At 40.1% G+C, this 13,645-nt stretch overlaps 1 long non-coding RNA gene across 31 annotated transcripts in view; it reads right to left on the reverse strand.

Moving 5' to 3' along the window:
- The window catches only part of LOC102155895, a 648,303-nt gene that overhangs the window by 49,524 nt on the left and 585,134 nt on the right, over window positions 1-13,645 (reverse strand). The window lies entirely within an intron of this gene.

Genomic DNA, 13,645 nt, shown 5'->3' on the forward strand with positions numbered 1-13,645 from the left:
GCCAATGCTCATTTACTACTATAAAAATCCTAGGGCCCTTAAGAAATACCGAATTGACTTTGCTTGTGCTCTAGAAATGGAACAACAAAGCTTGGATGATAACACATCTGTTCATAACGTGATTTACTAAATATTTTAAGCATACAGTTGAGACTTATTACTCAGAAAAAAAGGTGCTTTCAAAATATTGCTCATTGACAGGACACCTGGTCATCCAAGAGCTCTGATGACGTAGTTGTTTTCATGCCTGCTAATACAGGATTAGGATTTCCCTAGAGGAATCCATGTTTCTTTTAATTTAAGATTTTATTCATTTATTCATGAGACATAGAGAGGCAGACACATAGGCAGAGGGAGAAGCAGGCTCCCCACAGGGAACCTGAAGCAGGGTTCGACCCCAGGACCCCGGGACCATGACTTGAGCTGAAGGCAGACACTCAACCACTGAGCCACCCAGGTGCCCGAATCCATGTTTCTTATTGACTAGATGAGAACTGGTCTTTTTGGTCCTACTTCAGTGAGGTTTCCTTCTTCTATGCTGGATTCTTGATTTCTACTATTTTTATATGTGATCTGGAATTAGAGTAGTAGGAGTTTTTGGGATCGGGTATCTAATGCATACCCTTGCCTTTATGCAAGACTCCATCTGAACTAATTCAGATTAAAGATCTCTAAATTGCATGTAGCATAGAAAGGTATTTTCTAATGTCCCCCAACACAGGAAATCAATTTTAATTTATACTTTTCATAAGAATAGATTTCCTAATGTTTAATCTTGATTTTTCAGTTCCAATTTGGATGCAAATGCATCTTGTCCCCAGGAAAAAAGGAGAATGGTTGGCTCCTTTTCTCTGTCTAAAGACTCTTTCTAAACATCTGGACAGTTCATAAATCAACCTTTAGCCTTCAAGGGAAAGTCAGAAAGGCTTCTCTGGGAATAAGCTCCCTTACCTAAGATTGGTTTCTGCTGAGAAATTAAACCCTGTAAAATTAAAAATGCATCATGCTTAGGGAATTTGAAGTCTTCTTTCCATCTTAAAAAAAAATGCATTGAAAAACCCACTGCAATCTAAGTCATGTTTCAGCTATGTCCTGGAAGACTAAGAAGTGTTGTTTTCATGGAAAATTACTTATTACAGAAAAGACTTTATGGCTATATTATAATTTGTGGTAGACATAGATATTTCCTCAGGGCTCTCTGATTTAAGGCGGCAAAAATGGATGGAACTCTGATATCATGGCGACTCTCTAGAGCATGAACTTTATTTCCAGGATTCATAGCCTTCTTTCCAGAAGCAGGCTTCTACTTCCAGAGCCATTTCAGTGGCTGGTGCAGAGTTCTACTGCAGGGAGGAAAGAAGGAGCAGAGAGAGGTGTACATGGGCGAGAGACTTCAAGCCAGATCTGTAACTATCTCTTTGTTTGACCCTTGGTTTCTTTTCTCTCTCAAATTCAAACAATTTCAACAGTCCCCAGACACCCTGAACACAAGGTGGGACCCAAACAAAACATTTCCTGAGTCCAGAAGCTACCAAAATAGCCTCTGCCAGTGCCATAGAGGGCATTTAGCGAAATACAAAGTAAACAGGAGCATGATGAAAGGCTGATGGTTGGCTCTGCTGATGAAAAGGCCAGAGAAAATGGAGCACAGTCCTCCCTGTCAAGATGCAGCTTCAAAGGCTGGTCTCCTTACATATAAATCAGCCACCAGCTTGTCTGGTGCTAGGCTTCTCCCAAAGCCCTGTGGACTGAGTGGCCAGCTGGAGTCCACATACCACGTAACCTCTCTGAGCTTCAACTTCTTCCTCAATAAAAAGAGGAGATTGGGCCAGTGAGCATCGTAACACTAATGTTCTGGGGTTGTCACATACAGGTGGGCTCCACATAAAAGTGAAGATGAGAAGGAAAATATATAGGTGGGATCCATTGGCAGGTGGTTTTCAGCTGTGGCCTCTGTATTCTATTGACTGACTAGTTTTTTACTCCTTGTTTAGAACACTGGACTTAGAAATTTCCAATGCCACTTACCTTGCCTGGTAAGTTGTCCCTGCTCTTTGTTGGATAGTGTACACTGAAATGGTATAGGAGTTACAGCCTTGACATTCTTCCTGCAGGACATAGGCAGCTGTTGTGAGCCACTGGTGTGAACCCTGGTAGCAGCTGTAACCATGACCCCAAGTCTAACAGGTATCCACCACTGGGTGTTCAGCCATATTAATGCTACCTGGTGCAAGCTGAATCATTTAGAAAACATCTATAGGGAGAAGAGTATAGAATATTGTTCCCTCTATCTAGCAAGTACTTTATGAATATTTGAGTATGCTTGCTGCACACACTCAGGCACACATATACTCTCATGTATATACGATTAGTTGAGCAGATTTACCTGCTGAGCCGTATCAGGTACCCTTGGACATGAGACAGGCAGGACACTGGGTATGGAATAGGAGTGAGGATAGGGTGGAAATGCCAAGAGCAACATCTAAATGAGGATGTGTGGCCTCTAGACATTAGACTAAACACTAGTATTCCCTACTTTTGAAGTCCAGGGGTTTTGCCTGGACAGGCAATGGGTCCAGCTTTACTCTACTGTCCTTACTGGACCCTCTTCTCTGTTGTCAGTCATCATTCAGCTTGAGACACTGCAATGACTTTACAAAATTCTTTATTGTGCCAGCAAATTCAGGATACGACTGGTGTAGAGGTAGAAGAATTATAGGAATACTGCTGAGTTAGAATCCAGCTTTCCCCAGTTAGATTCATAAGCCATGCTTCTCAAAACAGATTCCCTAGTCTCTTGTAGACTGGATAGGCCACATTATGCTAAATCTTGACCCCCTATATCTCAGAAGATTAAAACAACAACCTATACTTCCTGTCACACGACAGGTCACACGACTGGCAAAAAGACTGCTCATTGTAACCACTTGAGATCTAGCTTGTGGAAGTTAAGCCAAACACAGACTTCCATGGTTCCAAAGGTGGGAAAATGCTAAATATATACTTGCTTTTAAAACTGCTGCCTGGAGAGAACACATGACACTTCTGCTCATTTATCTTTAGCTAAAGCACATTGAATGGCTAGGCCTAATGTCAAATGGCAAAAGATTTGGGAGATCTGAAGCCTGAAGAGAAACCGGGGTATTCCAAGCCTAATGCTAAAAATGCAGTTATACGTTCCCTACAGAGTTGGATAGTGAATACTGGTAGACCTTTACTTCCTTTGCTTCCCTTTCTCAACAACTGGGCTCATCATTTTTATCCATTCCCCACCCCTTCTCCCTGCCCAGGAACTTCTTGAAACTGCCAAGGTGGTTTTTCTCCTTTCAAGCTCCTATAGCTTGAATTTCCTAAACTTTTTGAATTCTAGCACATTTCCATTATGCAGATTCTCCAAAAGGACAGAAATATGGCATCTTAGGGAGTAATTTAATGAGAATTTACCCTATCTTTTAATGAACCATTCCCAATTTGTGCTCTACAAATGTATTAGGAAGTCTAATAAATTTAGAGATTATTATTATTTGTATGTTTTTTTTATTGGAGTTCGATTTGCCAACATATAGCATAACACCCAGTGCTCATCCGGTCAAGTGCCCCCCTCAGTGCCCATCACCCAGTCACCCCATCCCCCACCCACCTCCCTTTATACCACCCCTTGTTCATTTCCCAGAGTTAGGAGTCTCTCATGGTCTGTCACCCTAACTGATATTTCCCACTCATTTTCTCTCCTTTCCCCTTCATTCCCTTTCACTATTTTTTATATTCCCCAAATGAATGAGACCATATAATGCTTGTCTTTCTCTGATTAACTTACTTCACTCAGCATAATACCTTCCAGTTCTATCCACGTTGAAACAAATGGTGGGTATTTGTCCTTCCTTCCTTTCCTTCCTTCCTTTCCTTCCTTCCTTCCTTCCCTTCCTTCCTTCCTTCCTCCCTCCCTCCCTCCCTTCCTTCCTTTTCTTTCTTTCTTCATGAAAGACACACGCAGAAAGAGAGAGAGGCAGAGACACAAGCAGAGAGAGAAGCAGGGTCCATGCAGGGAGTCTGATGTGGGACTCCATTCCGGGACTGCAGGATCACGCCTTGGGCTGGAGGCAGACACTCAATTGCTGAGCCACTCAGGTGTCCCATATTTTTTGTTTCTAATGGCTGAGTAAATTTCCATTGTATACATAGACCACAGCCTCTTTATCCATTCATCTTTCAATGGACACCGAGGCTCCTTCCACAGTTTGGCTATTGTGGACATTGCTGCTAGAAACATTGGGGTGCAGGTGTCCCAGCGTTTTATTGCATCTGAATCTTTGGGGTAAATCCCCAGCAGTGCAATTGCTGGGTCATAGGGCAGTTCTAGTTTTAACTCTTTGAGGAACCTCCACACAGTTTTCCAGAGCGGCTGCACCAGTTCACATTCCCACCAACAGTGCAGGAGGGTTCCCCTTTCTCCACATTCTCTCCCAACATTTGTTGTTTCCTGTTTTGTTCATTTTCCCCATTCTCACTGGTGTGAGGTGGTGTCTCATTGTGGCTTTTATTTGTATTTCCCTGATGGCAAGTGATGTGGAACATTCTCTCATGTGCTTGTTGGCATGTCTATGTCTTCTTTGGTGAAATTTCTGTTTGTGTCTTCTGTCCATTTCATGATTGGATTGTTTGTTTCTTTGCTGTTGAGTTTAATAAGTTCTTTATAGATCTTGGAAACTAGCCCTTTATCTGATACGTCACTTGCAATTATCTTCTCCCATTCTGTAGGTTGTCTTTTAGTTTTGTTGACTGTATCCTTTGCTGTGCAAAAGCTTATCTTGATGAAGTCCCAATAGTTCATTTTTGCTTTTGTTTCCCTTGCCTTCATGGATGTATCTTGCAAGAAGTTGCTATGGCCGAGTTCAAAAAGGGTGTTGCCTGTGTTCTCCTCTAGGATTTTGATGGAGTCTTGTCTGACATTTATATCATTCATCCATTTTGAGTTTATCATTGTGTATGGTTTAAGAGAATAGTCTAGTTTCATTCTTCTGCACGTGGCTGTTCAATTTTCCCAGCACCATTTATTGAAGAGACTGTCCTTTTTCCAGTGGAGAGTCTTTCCTGCTTTGTCGAATATTAGTTGACCATAGAGTTGAGGGCCCATTTCTGAGTTTTCTATTCTGTTCCATGGATCTATGTGTCTGTTTTTGTGCCAGTACCACACTGTCTTGATGACCACAACTTTGTAGTACAACTTGAAATCCGGCATTGTGATGCCCCCGGCTCTGGTTTTCTTTTTCAATATTCGCCTGGCTATTCAGGGTCTTTTCTGATTCCACACAAATCTTAAAATAATTTGTTCCAACTCTCTGAAGAAACTCCATGATATTTTGATAGGGATTGCATTAAACGTGTAAATTGCCCTGGGTAGCATTGACATTTTCACAATATTAATTCTTCAAATCCAGGAGTATGGAATATTTTTCCATCTCTTTGTGTCTTCCTCAATTTCTTTCAGAAGTGTTCTATAGTTTTTAGGGTATAGATCCTTTACCTCTTTGGTTAGGTTTATTCCTAGGTATCTTATGCTTTTGGGTACAATTGTAAATGGGATTGACTCCTTAATTTCTCTTTCTTCAGTCTCATTGTTAGTGTAGAGAAATGCCATTGATTTCTGGGCATTGATTTTGTATCCTGCCACACTGCCGAATTGCTGTATGAGTTCTAGCAATCTTGGGGTGGAGTCTTGTGGGTTTTCTATGTACAGTATCATGTCATCTGCAAAGAGGGAGAGTTTGACTTCTTCTTTGCCAATTTGAATGCCTTTGATTTCTTTTTGTTGTCTGATTGCTGAGGCTAGGACTTCTAGTACTATGTTGAATAGCAGTGGTGAGAGTGAACATCCCTGTCTTGTTCTTGATCTTAGGGGTAAGGCTCCCAGTGCTTCCCCATGGAGAATGACGTTGGCTGTGGGCTTTTCGTAGATGGCTTTTAAGATGCTGAGGAATGTTCCCTCTATCCCTACACTCTGAAGAGTTTTGATCAGGAATGGATGCTGTATTTTGTCAAATGCTTTCTCAGCACCTATTGAGAGGATCATATGGTTCTTGTTTTTTCTCTTGTTGGTATGATCTATCACATTGATTGCTTTATGTGTGTTGAACCAGCGTTGCATCCCGGGGATAAAGCCCACTTGGTGAATAATCTTCTTAATGTACTGTTGGATCCTATTGGCTAGTACCTTGTTGAGAATTTTTGCATCTGTGTTCAGCAGTGATATTGGTCTAGGATTCTCCTTTTTGGTGGGGTCTTTGGTTTTGGAATTAAGGTGATGCTGGCCTCATAGAACGAGTTTGGAAGTATTCCATCCCTTTCTGTCTTTCAGAACAGCTTTAGTAGAATAGGTATTGTTTCTTCTTTAAATGTTTGATAGAATTCCCTTTGGAAGATATCTGGCCCTGGACTTTTGTATCTTGGGAGGTGTTTGATGATTGCTTCAATTTCCTCACCAATTATTGGCCTGTTCAGGTTTTCTATTTCTTCCTGTTCCAGTTTTGGTAGTTTGTTTTTTCTAGAAATGCATCCATTTCTTCTAGATTGCCTAATTTATTGGCATATAGCTGCTCATATATTTTTAAAATCATTTGTATTTCCTTGGTATTGGTGGTGATCTCTCCTTTTTCATTTTTGATTTTATTAATTTTAGTCTTTTTTCATTTTAATAAGGCTGGCTAATGGTTTATCTATCTTATTAATTCTTTCAAAGAACCAACTCCTCATGTTTTTTATCTGTTCTACAGTTCTTCTGGTCTCTCATTGAGTTCTGCTCAAATCTTTATTAACTATCTTCTTCAGCCTGGTGTAGGCTTTAATTGCTGTTCTTTCTCCAATTCCTTTAGGTGCGAGGTTAGCTTGTGTATTTGAGTTTTTTTCAATTTTTTGAGGGAGGTTTGTATTATGATGTATTTCCCTCTTAGGACCGCTTTTGTTATGTCACAAATATTTTGAACAGTTGTAACTTCATTTTCATTAGTTTCCATGAATCTTTTTAATTCTTCTCTAATTTACTGGTTGACCCATTCATCTTGTAGTAGGATGCTTTAACTTCCACATCTTGAGTTTCTTCCAAATTTCTTCTTCTGATTGAGTTCTAGTTTCAAAGCATTGTGGTCTGAAAATATTCAGGGGACAATCCCAATCTTTTGGTATTGGTTGAGACCTGATTTGTGACCCACTATGTGGTCTATTCTGGAGAAAGTACAATGTTCACTTGAGAAGAATATGTATTCAGTTGTGTTCAGATGGAAAGTTCTATAACTATCTGTGAAATCCATCTGGTCCAGTGTATCATTTAAGGCCCTTGTTTCTTTGGTGATGTTCTGCTTAAAATATCTGTCATTTGCAGAAAGTGCCATCCTGAACTCTCTCAGTATTAGTGTATTATTATCTAAGTTTATCTTTACTTTGGTTATTGATTGATATACTTAGCAGCTCCCACATTAGGGGCATAAGTATTCATGATTGTTAAAGAGTCTATCCAACAAGACGACCTAAGTATGATATAGTGTCTCTTCATCTCTTACTACAGTCTTTGGTATAAACTGTAATTTATTGATACGAGCTTTCTTTTGAGGACTATTTGAATGGTAAATGGTTCTCCAACCTTTCATTTTCAGGCTGTAGGTGTCCTTAGGTCTCAAATTAGTCTCTTGTAGACAGCAAATAGATGGGTCTTGCTTTTTTATCCAGTCTGAAACCCTCCACCTTTTGATGGGATCATTTAGCTCATTCACGTTCAGAGGAACTATTGAAAGATAGGTAATATGATGACACTAAATTCCTATTCAGTCCCTGTTTTTGTGGATGGTTTCTTTGGGCTCCCTCTTTCTTTTAGAGTCTCCCTTAATATTTCTTGCAGAGCTGGTTTGGTGGTCACATATTCTTTCAGTTTCTGCTTATTTTGGAAGCTATCTCTCCTTCTATTCTGAATGAGAGACTTGCTGGATAAAGTATTCTTGGCTGCATGTTCTTCTCATTTAGGACCCTGAATATATCCTGCCAGCCCTTTCTGGCCTGTCAGGTCTCTGTGGAGAGGTCTGTTGTTAATCTAATATTTCTCCCCATATAAGTTAGGGATCTCTTGTCTCTTGCTGCTTTAAGGATTTTCTGTGTATCTTTGGAATTTGCAAGTGTCACTGTTAAATGTCGAGGTGTTGAACAGTTTTTATTGATTTTAGGGGGGAGATCTCTGTCTCCTGGATCTGAATCCCTATTTCCCTCCTCAAATTAGGGAAGTTCTCAGCTATGATTTGTTCAAATATGCTTTCTGGTCCTCTGTCCCTCTCAGGTGTTCTCTGGAACCCCAATCAAACGTAGATTTTTCCTTCTGAGGCTGTCACTTATTTCCCTTAACCTTTCCTCATGGTCTTTTAATTGGTTTTCTCTTTTTTCCTTTGCTTCCTTCCTTGCCATCAACTTGCCTTCTATGTCACTCACTCTTTATTCTACCTCGTTAACCCTTGACATTAGGACCTCCAGTTTGGATTGCATCTCATTTAGTTGATGTTTAATCTTAGATCTAAATTCTGCTTAGATCTAGATCTAAGCTTAGATCTAAATTCTGGAGTCATGAAGTCTCTTGAATCCTTTATGCTTTTTTCCAGAGCCACCAGTAGCTTTATAATTGTGCCTCTGAATTGGCTTTCTGACATCGCATTGTAATCCAAATTCCGTAACTCTGTGGCAGAGAGTACTGTGTCTGATACTTTCTTTTGTGGGGGAGTTCTTCTTTCTAGTTATTTTGCCCAATACAGAGTGGCTAAAAACAAGTTGTACTTGTTAGAAGCATAAACTCTTTTCTCTGTAGCATTCTAGCTGTTCTCTCTTTAAATCTCAGGTCGAATTCATAGGTTTTCAGGATTATTTGAAAGTTATCTAGGTAAGTTGGTGTGAACAGGTGACTTGGGGACCCTACTCCTCTGTCATCTTGCTCCACCCCCCAAACTTAGAGATTATTTTACATATTTCATTTTGAATGGGTGCAACAATGCTGGATCATTCTTATCAAAAAAGTTACTCTTGTTACCAGCACAGACTAAACTTCTCTAAGGTATGCCAGGAATATTCCTGACTAGCTTGCTTTTCATTAGTCACAGGCTAATGGAAAGACATCTGATATCTCAGGTAAAGTTTTTCTGTGAGTAGGATAAGTGAGGGCACTTTGTTTCCAAAAGTCTTCGAGGTTTACAATTTGAGGACTATTATTTCTGTTAACTTCCCAGAAAGCACATTAGACTCCCACATTTGGAGATAGGGACAGTTTTCACATTCCTGGGTGTGCAAAGTTGAAGCTCATTATTGAGCATGCTCTATGGTGATCATGCAGAATTGCATCATGCAGGTATGGGAAGTATCTGGTTCTGCATGCTTGAGTGAAAAGGTCAGGGAAAGTAAAAACAATTATATGGTCTACACCCACAAGGGAGCTAATGAGTTACTGTGTACACTGCTGAGGAGAAACACACCCACCAGAATTCTTCTGTGTTTGACACAGGTCAGATTATCTTCTTTGTTGACTCCTATCCTTAGGACTGAGAGGCAGTGACCAAAATAATTTGATTATAGCATCTTGCTAGTTACATGGCTTAACTTATGTTTATTCTTTCTTTTTCTTCGGCATTCCAGACATAACAATGCTTGGGACTTTATACAGACGGTTTCTTTTAATCCCCCCCACTGCCCCGACCACTGGTTTCCTTCCCAGAACTTCAGTCTTAGATACACCTCTAAGCAACAAGTGATGAATTGGAATCCCTTTGGAATCCATTGAGGATCCTTCAATCAAACAAGTGAATAATCTCAGTGTGCTTTCTACATTTCATTCATGTATCCATGTATTCATTAAGTACCTTCTATGTATCAGGCTCTGTGCTGGACACTGGAAAACTGAATACCAAAAGCCCCTGCCCTGGACACCCTCACTGTCTTGCCAGAATATATATACATGTATTATTAGTATTATTTATAAATATATAAATATATGAAGAGGACAAGAAGGAGATATTTTAGTAGAATCTGAAAGTGAGTGAGATCTTGCCAGGCAGGGGGATTCAAGAAGAGATTCAAGATTCAAGTAGAGAGACCGCCTTGGGCAAAGGAACAAGAGTGAGTAGACATAAATGTTTTGGGAACATGCATTCCTACCTACAGGAAGCATCCCTGATATACTGATCACCTATCTTTCCCACAGATTTCATTTCCTTCCACATCTAAAGATGACTTGGGAAGAAGCATGGTAAAAATTTAAGTCAGCAAAGGGGGAGACTTGAGTGCTATGTGGGAATATCCAGCCCTGGTAATAGAAACCAGTCCTCTGGGGCCCTGTTCTAAGAGGTGTATAGCAAAGGGACAAGAGCCCAGGCCTACTCATTGTCCGACAGTTGGCGGTCTGAATTTTTGTCCTGCCACCAGCTATCTGTGTGATTTCAGGCGTGACAACTTCTCTAAGCCTCAGTTTTCTCCTTCATAAAATGGGGATGTGGTACCTACCCCACGGAGTTGTAAGGAGTGACTGGATTATCACATACAAATCCCTCAGAATGGTTCCTAGCATATATCGAGCACTTGATAATTGTCATATTTGTTTTTGCTGTTATAATTGTTATCTTAATGGTTTTCAAATTACATTTAATGGTAATTATTCAGTGATGGCTTCATTTTTCCTAGTGATTTTTCTTATAGCTCTAAATACCCCAATTTGGAAAGGAATCATGGGATGGCAGGTAGCTTTAATCATCTTTCTCTAAACTGAGTTTTGTTGAGTATTTTGCTATGAGCAAGGCCTGAAATTAGTTGCTGAGAACTCTGGGAGATGATTTCTCTGCCTTGAATTGGCTATGGAGTAGCAATGAAGCTTGTTTTGAACTTCAGTTTCATCATGATTTTCATAAGATAATAACAACTATAACCTGTCCAAGTGGAGATTTGTTTTCTGTACAATTCCTGTGCTCCCATTTTCCTTTTGGCACAGAACTTGCCTTTCTTTGGAGAACTATTCTTAATTCCAATTTTGTGATTCTGTTGGGGCTATAGGATTTATACTTTTTGCCATTGGAAGAGAATATCTACCCCCCACCCTAGAATAAGCCAAAGGAAATGATAGAGACTGTTGGTTGTGTACAAAAGAAGGAGAGACACAGATGCATGAACTATTGAAGGCATCAAATCTCATTCTAGTCCCTGAGCTCATTTAATTTGTCCTGGATTCTTCCTTTGGTTTATGAGTGAGCTAAATTTCCATTTCTACTCCTAAGCTGCAATAAGTTGGGCTTCTGTCACTTGCAACCAAAGGAGTCCTAACACCACCATCTACCTTGAAGCATTTTTGTATGGGGCAGATAAGTGCATAGTTCTTTGAAAACCTAAAGCATAACAAATCCTAACTGCAATGAAAAGAACCACGAAAAATAGCTGCTTCCCTTAAATGAGAAAGTATTCTGTACCACCAGTGCTAAGTATTTAAGAACACAGTGCCAATTACTCTGGTGATGGCATAGTCACCATCATAAGAATGCCATAAATGGCAGTGAGCAGGGAAGGCTTAGTAAAAAGGTAAATTCGGATGAGCCTAAAGGATAAACACAATTGTTAATCAAATTAAGGAAAAATCTTACATGGGAGATGCTGTGGGCTAAAAGGACCAAGCTGGACACCCAGTTAACAAATATTTACTGGTCACACATAGAGGAAGTCAAGGTTTGGAAAGATTTTGGAATCTGTTTCAGTTATTTGTAAAAGCCACTTAAATCATCAAATACAGAAAAAAAAAAGTCTGCAGGATTTAAGCAAACAAAAAAAAAGTTAGAGAAGCATATTCCACATTCCTGTGGATCCTCTCGTAATCCAAGACCTTTCTTCTTCCTGGTTGGTGTTTTTAAGACTTCCTTGGTATTTGTGTCAGGTTGGTAACACCTAAAGACTTCATCTGGGTGTTCTTAATTCCCTCTCAGAGTGAGCAGAAACAGCCAATTCAGATGAAAGGTATCACCTCCCACAGATCCCTTCTTGACTGTCCAGCTGCTATCACTTTACCCCCAGCCTGTGGTTATTGTCCTTCCAGTTTCATCTTAAATCACCCTTTCAGCTAAGCCTCAGGACTGGAAATTCTTCTCAAGAAGCTTGATACTGCTATTGCTAAGTATCTGCAGATTTCCAAGCTTTCTAGGGTCCTGGACAACAATCACACACATGGTTTTCCCCATTATTTCTTTTTTTAAAGATTTTATTTATTCATGAGAGAGAGAGAGAGAGAGAGATTGAGAAAGAGGCAGAGACACAGGCAGAGGGAGAAGCAGGCTCCATGCAGGGAGCCTGACGTGGGACTCCATCCGGGTCTCCAGGATCAGGCCCTGGGCTGAAGGCGGCGCTAAACCACTGAGCCACCCGGGCTGCCTCCCATTATTTCTTTAAGTGCCATATTTAGGAATCTTTCTGAGTTAATCTCAACTGCACATTTTTCTTCAGAGCTAACTCTTATAATTGTCAAGTTCACTTACTGTAAACACCAAAAAAAAAAAAAAAAAAAAGAAAGAAAGAAAGAAAGAAAATAAAAAGAAAAAGAAAACCTTACGAAGTACCACAATAATAAAAGCAATATAGGAGGAATAAAATTCTTACTTGTGACCTTTACTCCTTACCCTAATCCCCTAGCATCCTTCCCCTCTGTGATCTTCATGACTCTATTTTTCCCCAATATAGGGGCTCACGTTAGTTCTAGTACCTGACAGGCACCTGAGGCTTGAGTTTACTAATTTGCTGGTTAACACTTTTCATATCTCATAATCCTTCCAAACAGATGCTGAAGGCAGTTGGTACTAAAGAGAAGACAGAATCAGGGTAGTAAGGGGCCCAAGGCAGTCCTGTATGAGACTTACCACCTGTAAAGATGGGCTAATGGAACCTGCCAAGCTACAAACTGTATAGTGAGAACCAGGCCAGAAGGAAGGTCTTGGCTTTGTTGACAGGATGCATCAAACAGGGCCAGTCTGATGATCAAGAGGTGGAGAAGAGGGAGAGGGTTTGACTAGTTCACGAAGGGAACAGGTGCTGAGGGTCACCTGTAGCTCATTTTTTGTGCTTTATTATCCATCATTTTCTCTTGATCTTTGAAAATATCTCTGGGAAGAGGTCCTTTGGCAAGAGGGAAGCTAGGCATGCTTCCTGTCTTTTCTTCTATCCTCATCTCAGTTGGAAACATAACTCAAAGCTGGTTGACATCTTAGCAGATCCAATTTGTTTCAAACTCCATTTTCAGTCAATTTCATAGGAAAATTCTTCCAGGAAAGCTGAAATTATTCCATGGAAATAGTTGGGAGGGAATGGCTTGTGGACAGTTGAGGTTATTGGCTCATAAAGCATAAGCTTGAGAAAGAACCCAAAAGGATATATATATATATATATATATATATATATATATATATATATATATTCCTTTTCTTTTTAAAGAGGACGACACAAAAGCCAGAATGGGCAGGTGACTTGACCACGAGCTCACTTTCAGGTGCCTGCTCTCCTAAGTCTCCTAAAGGTAAGGAAATAAGGAGGATTTTAAAAGACTCACTGCATCAGGAGAACAATTGAGTGACTGAGGCAGCATTGGCCAGCTGGAACTGATCTT

This window comes from Canis lupus, chromosome 30 (assembly GCF_011100685.1).
Source record: "Canis lupus familiaris isolate Mischka breed German Shepherd chromosome 30, alternate assembly UU_Cfam_GSD_1.0, whole genome shotgun sequence".
NCBI lineage: Eukaryota > Metazoa > Chordata > Mammalia > Carnivora > Canidae > Canis > Canis lupus.